At 44.3% G+C, this 18,963-nt stretch overlaps 1 pseudogene; it reads right to left on the bottom strand.

Moving 5' to 3' along the window:
- The window catches only part of LOC150021123 (small ribosomal subunit protein bS21m pseudogene), a 130,299-nt pseudogene extending 111,992 nt beyond the window's left edge, over window positions 1-18,307 (bottom strand).
- Between the last annotated feature and the right edge of the window lie 656 nt (window positions 18,308-18,963).

Raw genomic sequence — 18,963 nt, 5'->3', positions numbered from 1 at the left:
ATGTGAGAAGTGGCAGGCTGAGCAGATTTGCAGGTGGCTGCTGCTGTTTCTCTTCTCCTGAAGGTTGAGTGCTGCCCTCTCCTCCGGCCCAGCTTCACCTGCACTCTGCCCTCAGGGCTCTAGCAAGAAAGCCAGAGAGGCCTGGGAGGCTAGCCCATGCCAAGGGGGTGTGGGGTCAGGATTATTCCCAATTATTTTTTTCTTCCACTGCCTGAGTCATCACCACCAACAGCCAGGCCCAGGTCAGACCCCTAACTTGGGAAAGTAGACCCTTTTCTGGAACCCCATCCTCTCAGACTCATTCCATCCTTTCCCTCTTCCTGAAACATCTGCTTACACTTTGTTGCCTTATTCTTGACCTCCCGGTTCCTCATACATCCTCTGTTCTCACTCTCTCCCTGTTTCTTCTTGTCATGCTCAGAATGGTGACATAAATCGTGGAGCACTGGCCTGCACAACGAGAGGCCTGCGTTCTCAGCTGGTGCTCACCCCTCCCTCCCTGGCTGTTGTCACTCAGTCAACTCACCTAACGGACACCCACCCTCTGCCAGGCACCTTGATGGGTGCTGGGGACAAACCGTGTCGGGTACAGACGTGGTTCCCTCGCCCACACAGTTCAATCATGCAGTACGAATTGTATGACCTTGGTTGAGTCCGTGTCACTGGCTATTTCCTTCCACCCCGTTTTCTGACACCCAGGCGTTCTCTGTCCTGTGATTTCTTGTGCGTTAGCTGCTGGCTGAGACCTGAATACCACAGAGATGAGACTGCAATTTTAGCTGTAGCCCAAGGGTGATCAGACTCAATGTCCTTTTCTCTTGCAACTATAAAACACTTCTCCAAGACCTTACGCATTTTCTCTGTTTAAAGCCATAACCAAAAACAAGCCTCAGATAATGGCCATGCAGTTCACTGGCTAAAGCCCCTAATCATCCAGCTAACAACAGGACGAGCTCCTCCCATTATGGAAACCAGCCCTGCAGTGGGGTCTAACCCACTCCCTGCCCCATTCAGGCCTGGAACAGTGGGATGGGGTGGCCCAGGGTTTTTCCCAGGCAGTGTCCTCAGCAGGATCCCATGCTTAAGCTTGTCTTAGCAGAGCAAGGCTGCTTTCTAAAGACCATGTTCTCCAGAATAATAAGGGCTTGCTTCCCTGTCCTGTGAGTCAGGATAGTCCTGTGGTCACTCCAGGAGGTCTATCTGGAGTAGCTTGGGTGGTAAAAGGGTGTCTTCCAGGCTTGTCTTGAATCCAAGTTTACTCAGAAAGAGCTCTGCTTTTGTTTATATTGTATGTCATAAATCAATAAGATAGCAATATCCTATAAAGATGTATGTACTCACCGTTTATACAAGAATGAGGAAACAAGGTGTCCGTTTGGAAGATTATTACTTTAACATTTTATTGGGTGACGTAAGAGTTAGAGATCCCTGGAGGAGTCACCCTGGGAGAAACCCTGCGTGGCCAGGCCCCTGTGTAGTTGCTGTAGACCCTTGGACAAGGCCATCATGACTCTGGGCTTCAATGTTCTCACCTGTAAAGCTGAGATCAAAGTTCTGCCCATTCACTATTCTTGAGAATCAAATAAAATAAGATAACAGATTTAAAAGCCTTTTGTGAGGATCAAAGCTCTGCATGAATGTTGTTTTTATTGTAACCCAGTTACCCAAAGGGAATTTGTTTCAATTCTTGGGTACAGGGTGGAGTAGGTTCCTCTCAGATTCCCATCCAAAACTTCTTTCCTGTTCTCCTGTCCCCACCTCACCCTGAAGTGTTGACCCAGAAGCACCTATTTGCTTAGTTCATGATGTCAGATGTCCCTTGGAATCTGCCATGCCAAATCCAGTTTATTCCAACTCCTCTTTCAACAAGATGTGAGTTTGCACGTGTCCGTAACTTAGGTGACAAGGAGAACTGGGCAGAACCAGGTTTTCTTATTATCATTCTGAGCTATGACTCACCCAGAGTTCAAGCTTCATTAAGGCCAAAGTCTGAACCCTTCCTGCAGCCTGGGGGCCCATCACTTCAGAAATCTTCACTGATGATGGCTTGGTGTCCTAAGGACATCTGCAATGACAAACACAGACACCCTAAACTTCTGGCAACGTGAAACACACGTGTAGGTTTTGGCCTCCTCAGTCCTGCTCTTGCTGCCAGAGGTACCTACTTGAGAGGTTTCCAGGAACATCTAAGGAAACCCAGCATGTGGGGCTGGAGGGGGTTTCAAAGGGCTCCAGTGTCCCCCTCTCATTTTATAGATGAGAATCAGATGTCCAGGGAGAGAACTGACCAGACCTGGGTTAGAGATAAGTTCGTGGCCATGAGACTCTGACCTTCCAAGCTATACTGGATTAAGAAGTAGCCCCCCAAACTCATGTCTACCCAGTACCTATGAATGTGACCTTGTGTAAAATAGGATCTTTGCAAATGTAGTTAGTTAAATAGTTCAATTGAGGTCATACTGAATTAGGCTGAGGCCTAAATGCAATACTGATGTCCTTATAAGAAAGCCCCGTGAAAGCAGACACACAGAGGGAAGATGGCCACGTGGGGGTGGAGGCAGAGAGTGGGCAATGCAGCCACAAGCCAAGGAATGCCAGAGACTGACGCCACCACCAGAAGCTAGGGAAAGGCAAGGAGCCTTCAGAGGGAGCCTGGCCATGCCGGCAGCTTGATCTCAGACTTCTGGCCTCCAGCTCTGGGAGAAAACACATTCCTGTTGTTTTCAGCCACCCAGTTCACGGTGCTTTGTTATGGCAGCCCTGGGAACCAAACATGCAGGCCAAGGCTCTTTTTGCTGTTCCCCCCCAACCAACCCTCACTGAGTGCAGGGCGGAGGCTGAGCTAAGCAGTTTCTGCACATTGTCTCATTTAATCCTCATCATGAGCATGCCAAGAATGTATTAGTATCCTCACAGCAACTCTAGAAAGAAAGGTACTTTTCTTTCATTTTAGTTGTAATTTTGAATAATCACGTGACATAAAAATGTAAAAGCACTAAAGGGTACGGTACAATTCATAATGAAGAGTCTCCTTCTTAGACAACTTCATCTTGCACCATTTAGTTCTCTGCTCTGGGGGTTGCCATTGTTATCAGGGTCTAACAGAGCCTTCCAGAGCTATTCTATAGGTAAACAAGCAAATTAGCTAAAATATTCTTTTCCACCCACACATACCTTTCTAAAACAAATTATAATACACTGTATGCTTGGTTCTATTACCTTTTTCACTTATCAATACATCTTGAACCTTCCTCATCTCAGCAACATTAGACCCAGATGAGCATCCCAACTTATTGAAATGTCTTCTCTCTGTGACCCCTCCTTCTCCTGGTCATCCTTTCACCTTACTAGCCATCGTTGGTGGGGTCTTTTGCTGGCCTCTCTTTGTCTTCCCCACTCTAAATGTTATGGACCTTTCAGCCATTGCTGAGCCCTCATCCCTCCTTTCATTCTTCCCCTAATCCAGCTCTTTCCTGAAATGTAAGCATAAATATTATGGATTAAATATTTGTGTCCCCCACCCTAAATTCATAATTCCTAAATCCTAATCCCAGTATAATGGCGTTAGAAGATGAGGCCTTTAGGAGGTGATTAGGTCATGAAGGTGGAGCCCCTGAGAATGGGATTACTGCCCTTATAAAGGGACCCCAGAGAGTTTCCTCAGCTTTCTACCTAATGCGATCACAAGGAGAAGATGACCACCTATGAACCAGAAAATGGGTCTTCACCAGACGCTGGATCTGCTGGTGCCTTGACCTTGGACTTCGAGCCTCCAGAACTGTGAAAAATAAGTGTTTATTGTTTAAACCACCCAGTCTACAGTATTTTTATTTTAGCAGCCTTAAAACAGTCTAAGATAGTAGGTAAGCTCACACTTCCTTGTAAGTCGCTGACTCCCACACACTGTCTGCTTCAGCTTAGGCCTCGGAGTCCGGTCTGCCACAGTCATGGCATTCTCATTTGGCCATCTCAACAATTTCTCAAAGCTTACATGATCAACCAGAAATCATGATCACCTAGACTGTTCTCTTTATCATCCTCCCCCACATCAGTAACCAACACACACACACATACATGCTCACTACATTCCTAATCTATCAACAAGTCCTGGCATCCTACCCCCATAAGAACGCTCAGCTCTGTCTACTTCCCCCACCTCCACTGCCATTACCGCCTCCCTCCGGACTCTTGCTGCTGCCTCCTGTCTGGTTTCACTTCCATTCTTAATCACCGTGTCACCCCCTCCCTATCTCCACATGACAGTCAGCATAAGCATCTTAACACGTTGGCTGCCCACTGTCTTAGAATACAATCCAAATTCCTTTCAGTACCAAGCCCCACAGGAGAGGACTCCTGTCTCTCTGTCCAGCCTCACCAGACATCATTCTCCCCTTGCCCAGCCTCATTGGTCTTCCTTCAATTTCTTGATAGCACTAAGCTCTTCCTTGCCCCAGAGCCTCTCATATAAGTCTTTGCCTTGGTCAGGTCCTCTTCCTTTGAGATTTAGCTTAAGTGTTGCCTCTCAGTGAGGCCCTCCTTGACTCCCCTGTTATTCTTCATTTCAGCTCATGGTTGTCTCCTTCACAACACTCAAGGCTACGATTGAGATTATGCTGACATAAATTGGATCTTTCACTCTACCTCACCCACATGAAAACTCCATGATGGCACAGACCATCTTATCTCATTTGCCATTGTATCTCTAGAGCCTAGCACTCTGCCTGCCACATAGTAGGTCTTTTGATAAAGCCCATTGAATGAATAAACAAATCCCTTTTTTTCTTAACAGATGAGGAAACTGAGGATAAGAGTAGTTGAATAACTTGCCCAAGGTCACACAGCAAATAGGTAACAGAGCCAGGATTTGAAACTTGGCAGCCTGAGTCTAGAGAGGGCATTTATATGCAAGAAGCTGTGGGAGGAGGTGAATTGTCACTCTGTACATTCAGATGTTTTTTACCTATAGAGAAGGAATAGAATCCCACACGCCTTTTCATCTCTTGGAGGCAAGATGAAAAGAGCTAGTCTTTAGTACAGGAGTTGGGGAGTGGTGGAAACAGGTGGGGTTGGGGTGGTGGTGAGGCTTAAGGGCTTTAGGTTTCATCAGACCTGCACAATTCGCAGGGTTAACACCTGTCCTCAAATTTCTCACACCTCTTTGCAGTGGGAACCAGACCTCTCCAAAGGCTTATTCCTCTCGGACAGTGTATCAGTTACAGAGGACCAGGGAACTGGGAGGGTTGCCCTTATGGTAGTTACTACCTGGGTTTAGAACTTGTTGCTTCTGCTATGAATAAGGGAGATGGTTTCAGAAGTGTTGGTTAATAGGGAAAGGGTCTTGCAGAAATCTTCAGCCTTTTAAATATTTAGCTTCTTCCTTCTCATCAGAAAAAATTTCAGTCTTTGTTCAGCACTTTGACTATCTTACAGAGCCCTTGAAGGTAAAGGGCTGCAGCCAGAAAATGGGCTGGACTTGAGAGGGCTCCATCAGCTGCATCTACAGGAAGCGCTGATCTGTTGCTTCCATTCTTCTGGCAGGGGTGGCCTGACTGGGGGAGATTTCCCTCTTGGCCCAGCAGACAGGAAGTGCATTGTGTGCTAGGGAAGCTTGGGTCCTTCCTTCCTTTCTTCCCCGTCCTTCTATAGAAGAGTTTCATAAGCATTATCCCTTCTCCAGGAAGGGCTGGGGGTGGAGATTGGTGAGGACGGGAGGATAATGCTTTTTCTACCTTTTCTTGTTTGTTTTCTTAAGTTTTTTTTTTTGAATTATGAAATACACACAGGAAACTGTACCTATCAGAAGTATCCTGGATTAGATGATTGTTCACCAAATAGTCTCACCTTGCCCTGGCCTCCATTAGAGGAGCAGATTTTTCCAGCTCAGTGATGTTTGGCTTGGCTATGCCACTTGCTGTGGCCAATGAATGTGGGCAGTGGTCAAAGGATGCTAATCCCCAGCCTAGACCTTAAGAGACCTGTGTGTTTCCTTTCACCCCTGTGGGATCTCACCTGTCACCTTAAAAGAACATGTCGTGGATGGCTGCCAGTTAAAGCAGGATGAGAGAGACAGGTGGAGCAGGATTGCACTGCCCAGCAGCTTAGCACCAAGGCTGACAGAGCCCAGCCTAGAACTCTACCCACTAACAATTAAGCAGAAAATAAATTCTTTTTGCCTGCCACTGGGTTTAGGGGTGGTTTGTTATAGCAACAGCTAATTGATACAGAAAGTGCACAGCCTGATAAATTTCACAAACTAAATACATCTTTGCAGCCATCACATAGATCAATAAACAGACTATCACCGCACCTGAGAAGTCCAACCTTCCTAGTAAGTATCCCATTCCAGTTAGTACACCCTTCCCTAGGTAACCACTAACCTGACTTCTAATAGTATAGAGGATTGTGTCTGCTTCTTACTTTGAATAAAAGAAACATGCAGAATATACTCATGTGCATCTGGCTTCTTTTGCTTAACATCAAATTTGTAGACTTGATCAATATATTGTTGCATGTGATTGAAGTTCATATATTCTGATTGCTATTTGGTAAATATACTATAATTTATTTTCCCATTCTATTGTTATGAACGTTGAGGTTGTTTTTTGTTTTTGTTTGTTTTCAGCTGTAACAAATAGCATTGCTGTGAATATTCTTATACATGTCTTTTTTTTTTAATTTTTAAAATAATTTGTTTGTTTATTTGTTTATTTATTTATTTTCAGAGAGAGGGGAAAGGAGAAAGAGAGGGAGAGAAACATCGCTGTGTGGTTGCCTCTCACTCGCCCCCAACTGGGGACCTGACGTGCAACCGAGTCATGTGCCCTGACTGGGAATCGAACCAGCGACACTTGGCTCGCAGGCCGATGCTCCATCCACTGAGCCACAGCGGCCAGGGCTGCCAGGGTTATTATACATGTCTTTTGGTGAGCACATATACATGGTTCTATTGGATCTATACTAGGAGTGAAATTATGCATAAAGTATGTATATACTCAGCTTTTATAGACACTGCCAGACAATTTTCAAAAGTTATTGTATCAATCAAACTACTGACAGCTATGAGCATTTTGGTTGCTCTACATTCTCTCTAATATTTGGTATTTCTTGTCACTTAAATTTTTTTAAATTTATTGATTTTAGAGAGAGAGGAAGAGGAAAAGAGAGAGAGAGAGAGAGAGAGAGATTTGTTGTTCCACTTATTTTTCCATTCATTGATTGATTCTTATATGTGCCCTGATGGGGAACTGAACCCATAACCTTGGCATACTGTATTGTGAAACAATGCTGTAATTAACTGAGTTACCTGGCTAGGGCTCACTGTCCTTTTAAATTTGGTCATTCTGATTGGTGTGTAATAAAATTGCATATTGAATTTAATTTGCATTTGCCTGATGACTAACAACTTAAGTCATTTTTCATATGTCTACTGGCTATTTGGATATTCTTTTTGTGAAGTGTCTGTTTGAGTCTTCTGCCCATTTTTCTACTTGGCTTTCTATATTTTTCTTATTGATTTTCAGAATATATTCTGAATATTAATTCTATATGTACTAAAAATATATTCTTCCACTCTGTGGATTGCCTTTTGACTTTCTCAATAGTGTCTCTTGATGAACAGAAGTTTTTAATTTTAATATAATCCAATTTATCAATATGATTATTTATGGTTAGTGACTTTTTGCCCTATGTAAGGGACTGTTACTTACTCCAAGATCATGAATATGCCATTTAGTTGAAAAGGCCATATTTTCCTTCACTGCACTACAGGGTCACTATTTTTTTTATTTGGGAATTGATAAAAAGTCATGATTTAGAGGTCATGCTTTCAGGCTAGACAAACTAAATTCACACCCCCGCTTTCATATCCTAGCAGCAGATTTGGGGTAAGGTATTCTGATCTCTGAGTCTTGGCTTCCTCACCTAAATTTGAGGATAATGAAACTTTTCCTCTCAGAGGCGTATAGAGTACATGAAAAACACTTAATGTAGTGCCTGGGAATGTGTGCTCAATAAACATCTGCTGCTACCATTACTGCATTCCTGATGTTAACAGAAATAAGTCAAATGGGATTTTTCTGATCTAGGAAACAAGTGTTGTTGTGCTCACTTCTGTTTCCAAGTCTTTGTGAGACCTGATACAGACCAGTCTGATTTTTATGTTCCTCTGTGTGTTCCCTAACCATCCATAGGCACTCTCCACTCTTTGCACCCTTAACTATTTCCAGCCTTTGATTCCTGAGCTCCCTATGAAATCAATAACCTCCCTGCATTACTTACTACGTTTTCTAATTCACTGCTGCTCTGCCTTGGAAGCTGTGTAGTCCCAGCTTCCCTAGTGAGCTGGCATCACTAACCATACTTTTCGGTTTGTTTGTGACACCCAGCCAGCTGCTGGCTGGTCCAGCAGAGAACTAAAAGACTTTGTAAGGACAACATCCTGTCTTTGTGAAACTGCTTTACAGAGAAACAGCTGTGAAAGGAGCCTGCTTGACCATGTCGTTGGCAGCAAAGTTTTCACTTAATGCAAAACATAAATAAAATAAACATCAGACATTTCACATATCGACCTGGTTAGTTATGTGCTCTTTCTTATTAAAAGTGTGTTTTTGGCACTTCCTGTTGGCAAGTGGAGTTATCGCTCCTGCTGAAGCTGGAGCGACTAGATTAGAAATAAGTTCCCTGGGGTTTGACTTCTGTCCACGGAAATGTCAACATTTTATTCGTGTTTTAAGAAGGCTGCAAATGTCACCATTTATGATTGTCAAGATCGGGTTAAGTGTTTTTTAGGAGAGATGTAACAAAAATTGATCTTCTACAACCTGAATGTGAGGCCTGCAGCTCCTTGGTCTATTGCTCATATATTCATTCGATCCACCTTCACCTCCTTGGTATATTGTGCATGTGTTCATTCGGTCCACGCACACATAGGAAGTACTACATAGTGCCAAGTCCTCTGCCAGGGGCCGGGGGTGAAAAGACAAATGTGCTACCTTTCAAATCCTTCACTTAGACTATAACATTTATTTCACGATATTGTATAAAGTAGGCAGATATTTCCAGAATCAAAGGCGGTATTGTTTTTGTATAATTTTATGTCATGTCTGTTCTTCTACTCCAACTCACCAAGACGTTTGCCTTGCTGCTTTTGGGGTGACTCTTCCTGGGTGACGGTTATGTAGCATGTCCCTTTTGAGTTATGGATTCTCAGTGTGGCTTGATCACTGTTGTTTTCTACTTTGTTTCCCACCAGGGAGTATTTATTTAGTCCCTACATTTATTTTAAGCTAAATCAAGTATCTGCATATATAAGTTGTTGTCTTAGGTTGGCTTGGTCTAGTTATCTGAAATCTGTTTGAAGGCAGCAATGGAAGAAAAATAAAGTTCTTTCTCGCTTGCACCCTATAGAAGTTAGTCTACTTGATAAACTGGCTACATTAGAAAACCTGACATTTCTCTCTTTTCATTCAGGTGAAAATAACTACGAATAAAAGTCCTAATATTTTCCTTTTGAGCCCAAATAGATCTTCTCATGCAGCCCTAGGTGAACAGCCACTTTGGAGGCCAGAACCCCTCACCTGATACATTCATCTGGACCCTAAATTAACCCTCTTGTGCAGACGAGGGCCCCGGAGACCAGCAATACACCCAGTTCAGAGTGATGAACTCTCGTTCACCTAGACTGATTGCCCACTCATGTGATTCAATGCATGTTTCCTGCCCAAGTGTCGGGCTCTGTGTGGACTCTGGAGATTTGGTGTTGGACAAAACAGAGAAGATGGCTGCCCTTGAGAAGCTTACACTCTGATAATAGAAAACACACATAAAACACATTTACAAATTGTGGTTAGCATTATAGCAGTGGCAGTAAAAAATGAATAAACAACAACAAAAACCCCAGCATGCAGTAATGAAGACTGGCGTGTGTGTGGATGCTGGGGTAGGGGCACTCCACTGGCAAATCTCAACCTAAGCACTCTAGCAGCTGAAAAGCACCAGAAGGAAAACCAGCAATTAGTATGCATTAAATCGGGCGTTTTTATTTTAGAGGAGTATATTCCTGGATGGGGAATGAGGGGGAAGAGTGTGTGCATGTGTTTACTTAAAAGATAATTTTGTGTAACAAACATTTCCTACAAATTTACTCTGAGTAAGGAGACATGCTAGGCAGTACCATGGAGAGGGATTTACTAGGTAAGCCTGGACCAAAAGGCCATGGTTATTTAGGAATATCTGAGCATCTCTGAGCTATTCATAAGAGCAGAGCAGTGAGTTGCCTGCAGCCGCCTGACTGGCATGTCTGGGCTGGGAGCAGTCATGGTGGAGCAGGAAGATGGTGCCTCTAATGATGTCACAAGGAATGATTGTAGATTTCTCCCTGAAACATACAACCACTTGACCTGGAGCTTCAGCTTAAAACCATTGTTTTCTTGGCTCTTTTGCTTTCTAACTTGCTCGAAGGCATACATAATAATATTGCATCCCTACTATGTGCTAGGAAACATCTTAGATGACTTTATACATGATTTAAATCTCACCAGAACCATAGGATTAGGCATTAATAGCTTCGTTTTGTAGCTGAGGAAGCTGGGGTTTAGGCTACTAAAGGCTTTTACCCACATTTCATGCAGAGCCAGGTTTCTAATGAGCATTTTTCTTGGTTCAATCCCATGCTTTTTCCTCCACCCTGCAATGCCTCCAACTAAACCCTAGACTGAGCATTGTGAGGATGAGACCATGTCTCATTCATTCCTGTTGCTATAGAGCTCAGAATTGTAAGGAATGCAGTCACTTTTTCATTTATTCCTCCAAAAAAAATTACTGAGCAATAATTAAGTGCCAGGACCTGTGTTCATTAAATATTTGAGAAATGAAAGAGAGAAGGGAAAGAGAAGAGGGGGAGCACATCCAAGCGAGGAAGCTGGGTGTGCACTGGGGCTCAGGAGTGATGGTCCCAGGACCAGGAGCTGTGTGGGAGGAGGGTGGGTGGAAGATCTCTCAGCGGAAATCATTCCTGGGCTCTGGCACTAATTTGCTGTGTGTCATTGCCTCTCTGGGCTTCAGATTTTTCAGAACTTCCCAGCGCTTCTCAGGTAATTAAAAATTTTTTTTTTAAATCTTCACCTGAGGACCTGCTCATTGGTTTTAGAGAGAGGGGAAGGGAGGGAGAGAAACATCATTGTGAGAGAGAAACATCTATTGGTTGCCTCCCATACAGGCCCCAACTTGGGACCAAACCTGCAACCTAGGCATGTGCCCTGACCAGGAATCAAACTAGCGACCTGTCAGTTTACCAGAGGACACTCCAATAACTGAGCCACACTGGCCAGGGCACTTCTCAAATAATTTCTTGACAGGTAATTTTGAAAGCTTTGTACACTGATCAAATCATATGGCCTAACCATTCCTTTCATTTTTGTGACCTTTTCATGGTTTGAATGAGTTCTTTCCTTAGAAGGGATGACTGTTTTCCTGAGGAGTAAATAATTTTGGAAGATTAAATGCATGATGTTTGGTTTGTACCTGTGTGGATTTGAGCATGTACTGTGTATAAGGCACTGCCACATCACAGGTTGATGGATTGATTGACTAGTAGGAGTAGTAGAAAGATTTTCAAGTTAAACTTGAAAACCCTGGGTTCTAGACTCATGCGGCAATTATTTGCTGTGGGACGCTGAGCACATTACCCCCTTCTCTAGAGATGCTGATAATTAAACCAAATTGATCAGGAGCTGTAAGGGTTCAAGGGGTGTTGATATCTTTAAAAAGTTCTCTAGGTGATCCAGATGTGTAGCCAGGATCAAGAACCATATTTTTCTTCCTATTTAACTACTGAAACCAGGTAACCCAAGCTCCAAGGCTGCTAGTGCAAGTGTCTGACCCACAGGAAATGTGAGAAATGGAGTTTTGTTGTTGTTGTTGTTCTTACCTCCAATGAAATAATTATGGAGGGAAATAGAAAATAAATGTAGAAGAAGGAGAAGCAGCCACAGCAATTCATACTGAATGTTTCAACATCACAGGATTGTTATTATCTTCATATAATCTCCCTGGACTTCAGTTTCCCAGATGTGAAAATGGAGACTATGTCATTCCTGATGAACTAGCTCAAGACAAAAATAAATAGAGAAATAGCCTTGATTTGTAGCATTTGCCAATTTCTCTGGTCAATTTTCACTTATGAATGGTTTAACAATGGCTCAGAAAACTCCTGGATATTTAACAATGACCTGCAACAGCCAGCTCCAGCAGAGCAAAGTGGGAAATACATGAATTAAACGTGCATGACATGCCTGGGATGGTACCTGCCTCATAGGAAGCACTTGATAAATATCAGCTATTATCATTATCATTATGGTTATTGACATGCTATTCTTTACTCTTATTTTGCTAATACACAGAATTTATTTTGCTTTACCAGGATTCAGAGTTGCTGAGAGAGAGGATTTTGTCAGCATTTTAAGTAGAAACCTGGAAGCTCCTGACATCTATGCAGCATTCCCGTGAGTCTGCTTTATAATCCAGAAGCCATTTAACAGAAATAAACATTTTCTGTTAAACACAGTTTTAGAAGCACTGACATGGCTGTTTCTCCTCTTTTGATACCCATAAGATAATGATGTAGGTAGGATCCCCCACTTTGCAGATGAAGAATTGAGGTTCAAAGAGACTGTGACCGACCAGTGGTAGAATTAGCTCTCAAAAAAGCCCAGGGCTCTTGGCCTTGTCATGGCTACCTCTCAGTTTCCATGAGGCAGGTATGTGGGACACATGGTTTTCCTGACCAGGGACCTACCCTGAGGAGGAAGGAGGGGCGAGTGGAGGAAGGGAGGGATATCATCTACTCACAACAGAAGCCCACATAGCACTCACAGCAGGGGTGGGGAGCTTAGTAAGAACACAGGGAACAGCACAGAATAGACAGCTCAGCGAGCATTTTCTGGGAAGGCATTTCCAGAGGGAGACCCTGGCTGGTTTGGCTCAGTGGATTGAGCGTCGGCCTGCGAGCTAAGTGTCGCTGGTTCGATCTTCCAGTCAGGGCACATCAGAGAAGGAAAACTCTGACTCCAAAAAACCTCCGCTGCCTTGCGGCATACCTCTTCAGGGGAAAGGCTAGGGGAGTAAACCCCGACAGAAAATCCGGAGCCGGAGTCCCTAAGGCGGTTTGACGTTGTAGTCAACACCGGCAACTCCTGCGGCGCACCTGAAGCCAAGCTGTATTGACTCCGTCTTTCCCTTGGACCCTTCAGCTGCGAAGAGAGGGGGGGTCTGCTGCATGGGCAACAGCAGACCCTCCATATCACCCTGCCCAGGCTCTGTAGCTTCAGTAGAAGCTACACCATCGTCTCTCGAGACGGACGGATGCCGACGACGACGACGATTTCCAGAGGGAAAGATTACTAATTTATGGTAAGGATAATGTGGACCCATCTCTCGCTTTTAATGTGAGCTTGAGTTACTGCGATAATTAAGTATGGTGGTGTGAGTGTTAAGCCGTGTCGTGCGAGACGCCTGTTATCTATAAAACAGCAAACACAGTTGAATGGAACGGGTTCAGTGGCCTGTTAAGAGCAGTCTGGGGAGGACTCCCACGACATTATGGAGATTGGTGCCTGCTAAGTCGGGCAGTAACTGAGGCTCCCCAAATGTGGTTCTTAAACTGAAAGGCTTTCCTTACTGAATAGGCAATGGCTGTGTCTCTAGGGAATGGAATATACTTCATTCTCTATTTGGGGGATTAGCTGGAAGTGGTAGTTTCAGGAGAAGGAGGGCACACGTGATGTTCTACATGCCAATTGTCCTGCACGTGTCATATGTTCCGAGTGGGCTCACGAAGATGGTGGGTGGGTATAGGGGGTAATTCTCCTATATTCTCTTCCCCAGTCCTCCGGTGACTTGGGTGCTTGGGAGAGAACTTGGAGGGGAAGTGAGCTCTCCGTGGCTGTGACTGTAGCAAAGGAGCCACATGGAGAATGGGTGAAGGGCCTCTCAGCCCTTCCAGCTGGCCATCTGGCCAGCTGGCCCCGGATTTTTATGTTTCAGGGAAAGAACCAAAACTGCATCAACATACATGATGTGCATGTTTTTAAAACAATTTAAGCGAGGGCCATTCAGATCAGATGTCAATTTTTTTATTAATGGAGTTTTATTAATATTATTAAATTAGTAATCACAAATGACTTGCTTCTAGACCTTAGTTATTTTGTACAGCATTGCCCAGAAAAAGCCATGCCAGTGACCAGGAGAAAAGTGGGTTCTAGGAAGCCTTTGGTCCCAGGAGGCTTTGGGAGGAGCTGTGAATTCCAAAGCCATGGAGGACCATGTTTCCCAACTTCAGTGCTGTGGGCTCCGATGCTGTTTAGGCAGAACATCTCCAGGTGATGCTCCTCAGGTAATTGTGCTTTAAGATGCTCCCGAATCTCAGCCTGATGCCCAGATTTGAATATGTTCCACAAGGGGAAGTCCCTCTTAGGTCTGGAGCCCAGAGGTGAGGAGGCCAACATTTTTGGAGCTGTTCCTGAGTGCCAGACTGTGCCAATTGCTTTCTCTACGCTACCTCATTTAATTGCTAGAACCGCTGGTAGGAGGTACCTACCATTATTCATGTTTTATAGGAGAAGCAAGGTGCCCAGTGTGGTTGGCCTAGAAAGCAGCAGAGGATAGTGGATTGGAATCTCCCAGCCTGGCTCCTCAGACCCCAGTGTTCTGGGAATAAGACTGGATCCTTCTTTAACTCCAGAAAGAACCCTTCTAATGTCGTTCATGGACAAGTTAATTTTGGCATATCACATTATTGACACATAGTGAGGAAGACTAAAATTAAATTCTATGTATGCCAAGCTCTCTGTTAGGCTATGTGAAAGGCAGCATGATACAAGGGAAGGAGAACCAACTTTGGAAAGAAAGCCCTGGGTTCAAATTCTACTTGTTAATTGTAAAATTTTGGTTAATTTAACCTTTCTAAATCTCAGTTTCCTTATCTGTAAAATTGGTATAATAGTAGTACAAAGTCTTCTTCACGGAGTTGTGAGAATTAAGTGAAATAATGTGACAGCATAGCGAGTATTCAATAAATGTTAGCATTATCACACACTCTTCATAAGTATTTGCTAAATGCCCAATATTCATCCCTTCAACAATACAGTCTAAAATTTTGTCCAAATTGGACTTCAGACTTTCATATCAATAGATTTCATAGTACAGCCTCACCTTTTTTGAAGATAGGGCTGCATTTGTCATTTCTGTATGTCAGCTCCTTTTCATAATTCTCCCAAAATCATCTCCAGTGAGCTTAAGTCCTTCGGTAATCTAGAAATGCATTCCATCCTCACTCCTGAGAAGTAATAAAAGGTTCTGGGAGTGGCAGAAAGGGGAAATCGTTCATTTATCCCCTTGTCTTGTATTATTTTACACTTATTCTGTATTATACTCTCTATCATTTAGCACCTACTACTGTGCAAGGTACCTTAGAAGATACAGAGGTGAAAGTCACCATCTCTGTCTCCATGAAGCACACATTTTAGAAAATAAGTAGACAGTGAGGCAGAGAGTGTTACATACCTAAGAATGGTACCTCCAGGGAAATGTGATACCCAGGGAATGGAGAGATGTCTCCAGGCTTGGGCATCCCAGAAGGCATATTTGATAACTTTGCTACCCTTTGGACCAAGCTTTAAGAAGTAGATGTGGTTTAAAAGGAGATAGGGGCAGAGAAAGAGCAATCAGGAGTTCATGGGGAAATACACAGGACATGACAATTAGTCCTGCCTGGTGGGAGCTTACAAGTTACATATGAGGGAAAAACAAGAGATCATTTGGATGGGTGCCAGGGTGTAGGAACCTTAAACATCAGGATAAGTTCAACTTTGGTCAGCAGCCACTGACCCAAGATTTTCAGCAGAGTGACATGATTCCAACCTCGAGGTGCTCTGTCTATCAGACAGAGGAATGGAGACTGGAGAGAGCAGTGCTAATAAAAAAGTCTTTGGCCAGGTGAGAGATAAACAGGTAAGAATTAGAGGAGTGGCAGTGAGCAAGGGAGGCAGGAAAGGCTGCAAGAGGGATGTCCAGGACAAACAGTTTATACATCAGTCCTCTGCGTTCCCATCCAACATCTGCCGTATCCTACACGTGGGAACTGGCTTAACCCCTCTGGTCTCCTCAGACTCCATGCAGGAGATTTTTGTCATTGCTCTTCCAGCTTGCTGGCCACCTGTCACTGAACAAGGGAGACTCTCAAGCAGTGCCCAGTCACATTGTCAACAGCTGGTAATTCTTCTTTTGTAAAGTTACCTTGCAAAGACTTCCAACTAATTAGATCAGTTCTGTTTGCTCTGACTTCATAAATCTTCCTAAGTCAAATGAAACTAAAACAAAACAAAAATCAATGGAGCACTATAATAGCCAAGAATACATAGAATGTTCCTTTATGACAAAGGTGACATTTCAAATCAGTGAAGGAAGGATAAATTCACTCAGCAGGCCTGGGGCAAATAACCGCTTAGGAAAAAAAATAACATTCCATTCCTACCTTGTTCTTTGGACAAATATGAATTCCAAATGGCTTTCATAGAGTAATGTAAAACATTACTAGAAGAAAAAATAGAGACTGTTAATGTAACCTTGAGATGGGGAAAGTCTTTCTTAGTATGACATTGAGGCAGTTACAGCAAAAGAAGAGGTTGATAGATTTGAGCATATAAATATTTTTTAATTATACCTCCCAAAGACATCAAAGCCATTGCCAGTGTTGTGCCATCTCTTCTTAGGTGTTCCTGGGAAGGGTAGGAAGCCATTTATAATTATCTCAACCTGACAACCCATTACTGAAGGGAATGAAGAGAACTAGTTTCAGGGGAAACTCTGGGAGGAAAGGAAGCCTACATCCCAGGCTGGAACGGGGACTCTCAGGGAAGGACACCAAGAGCAGCTGTCAAGAGGATCATGAGCTCTGCTCCTGGGCTAGGACCCTTCCCCTCTGCCCTGGGCCAGAGTGTGAAGGCCCTGCTGGGTCTGTTTTGCCCCTTCTGGGCCTTAGAACTCATGGCTATCTGCCTGAAAGGAATGAAGAGATCACCTCCCTCTAGACAGTGTCTTTGCCCCTCCTCAGAGATGCAGGAGCTTGTCTTTCCTGTTCTGTCTTCACCACCTGGGTATCACAAGAGAGAGATCTGGTGTCATGATGGCCTTCACAGCCCACGGCTGTGTGCCAGGGCTCAAGGCCCACAAGAAACACGATTCCATCTGCTCTAGGGGAACGACCGGGCCACGGGCCTCACAGACTCACTAATAAGTGGCTGGGAGGCTCTGGGAACGGAGCATTGCCTCTGAGAGCCAGCAGATCTCTTCCTTGCTGATTGTTCCTAGAGGAGGCCAAGAAGGAGCCACAGTGCTCCCTGCAGAGAGCATTCCATGTATGGTCTCCTTTCCATCCACAAGCTGCTAACCTCTCCTAAGCAGTGGTCTGGGATGAACACACACTGCCCTCAGCAGCTAATTCATATGAGACAATGGATCCCAGCTCAGGAAGGAGAATTTTTAAAATGACAGGTGATGTGGGAGCTACCATGGATTCTGACCAAAAGAATTCAAGTTGCATCTATAGGTGGAGTTTGTGCATACCTGGGTTCATCTGGCAACCCTGGGAGTGGTCGCCCAAGGAGAGGCTATGGGCAAAGGGAGCTAAGAGGCCCTGGGAGGAGGAGCCCTGGAAAAGGAATCGAACAGGAAGGCGTGCCAAATGCTTATTGTTGAAGGAGATGAGCCTTCCTGAGCAGTATCTGAGATTCTGATCTGGCCTCCCACACAGGTCCCATTAGACTCATGTGTGAGCTCGATGGAGAGCTAAGTCCTAAGTAAAAATAAACTCTGGACCAGCTCAAGGTCATACACAAGTGCATCAGTCAGAATTTCTTCTTGTAAGCAACAAAAACTGATTCTGGCTGATTGAAGCCTAGAAGGAATGTTGCGAAAGGATATCACACAGCTCACAGCATGGCCAGCCAGAATAACTGGAAAACAAATAGAGACAAAAGATCACTATGCAGCTGGACTCATGGCTGGAACCATAGGCACAAAACCAGCTTGGAGAGCAGGTGGCTGCTTTCTCCACTGCCAAACCCCACAGAGCTAAACAGACACCTGTAACATCTCTGGCCTTTATATTGACACTGGATACCACTGCCACTACCACCACCACCACCTCCGCTACCACCACTCTCACCACTGTTACCACCATTGCCGCCGCCACCGCCACCACCACCACCACCACCTCTACCATCACTGCCACTACCACCACTACCACCCTCATTGCTGCCACCACTCTACTGCCCCCACTGTCACCACTGCCATCACCACCACCACCACTCTCTGCAAAAAAGAATTTTCCCCCGACCCTCCTTCACCACTGTGGTCCCTGACTTTTGATTCAAAGTCCAAGGTGGGTGAAGCTAATCAGCCTACACCACGTGCTATCCTCAAGAAAGACTGGGAAAGCAATTATGTATCCTCTTAGATTTGTACATTAGGGAATTTTCCCAACATGTGTGGTTGGAGGAAAGGGGTGGTCAGACAGTGGCATCTCAGCAGATAAAGAAGGAGGAGAAAAAGAAGACAAACACTACAGCTTGAACAGATATTGAAGAAGTTAGTTATGCCCTCTGAGCTGTAGTCTCCTCTTCCATAATAAGTGTCCAAATTATATGAAGGTCATGGAGGAAATGAGTGTGAGACTCCATTGTCAACTGCAATGTGAACAAATGGAAGCATTGTTGTCGTCGTCATCATCATCATCATCATCACCATCATCATCATCATCATCATCATCTTAAGCATTATCCTCTGGGTGAAACCTGGGTCTCCTGACTCCCCAGCACAGTACAAACTGAAAGGGCTGGCAGAGATCCCTGTTTCTTCTCTTTCTCCCAATCCACATTTCTTCAATCTCATTCCTACTAACATCTGGAG

This window comes from Furipterus horrens, unplaced genomic scaffold, assembly GCF_987537825.1.
Source record: "Furipterus horrens unplaced genomic scaffold, mFurHor1.1.pri manual_scaffold_1, whole genome shotgun sequence".
Classification (NCBI taxonomy): Eukaryota; Metazoa; Chordata; class Mammalia; order Chiroptera; family Furipteridae; genus Furipterus; species Furipterus horrens.
Note: the sequence above shows the minus strand (reverse complement) of the source record. Positions and strands in the feature narration are given on the sequence as shown.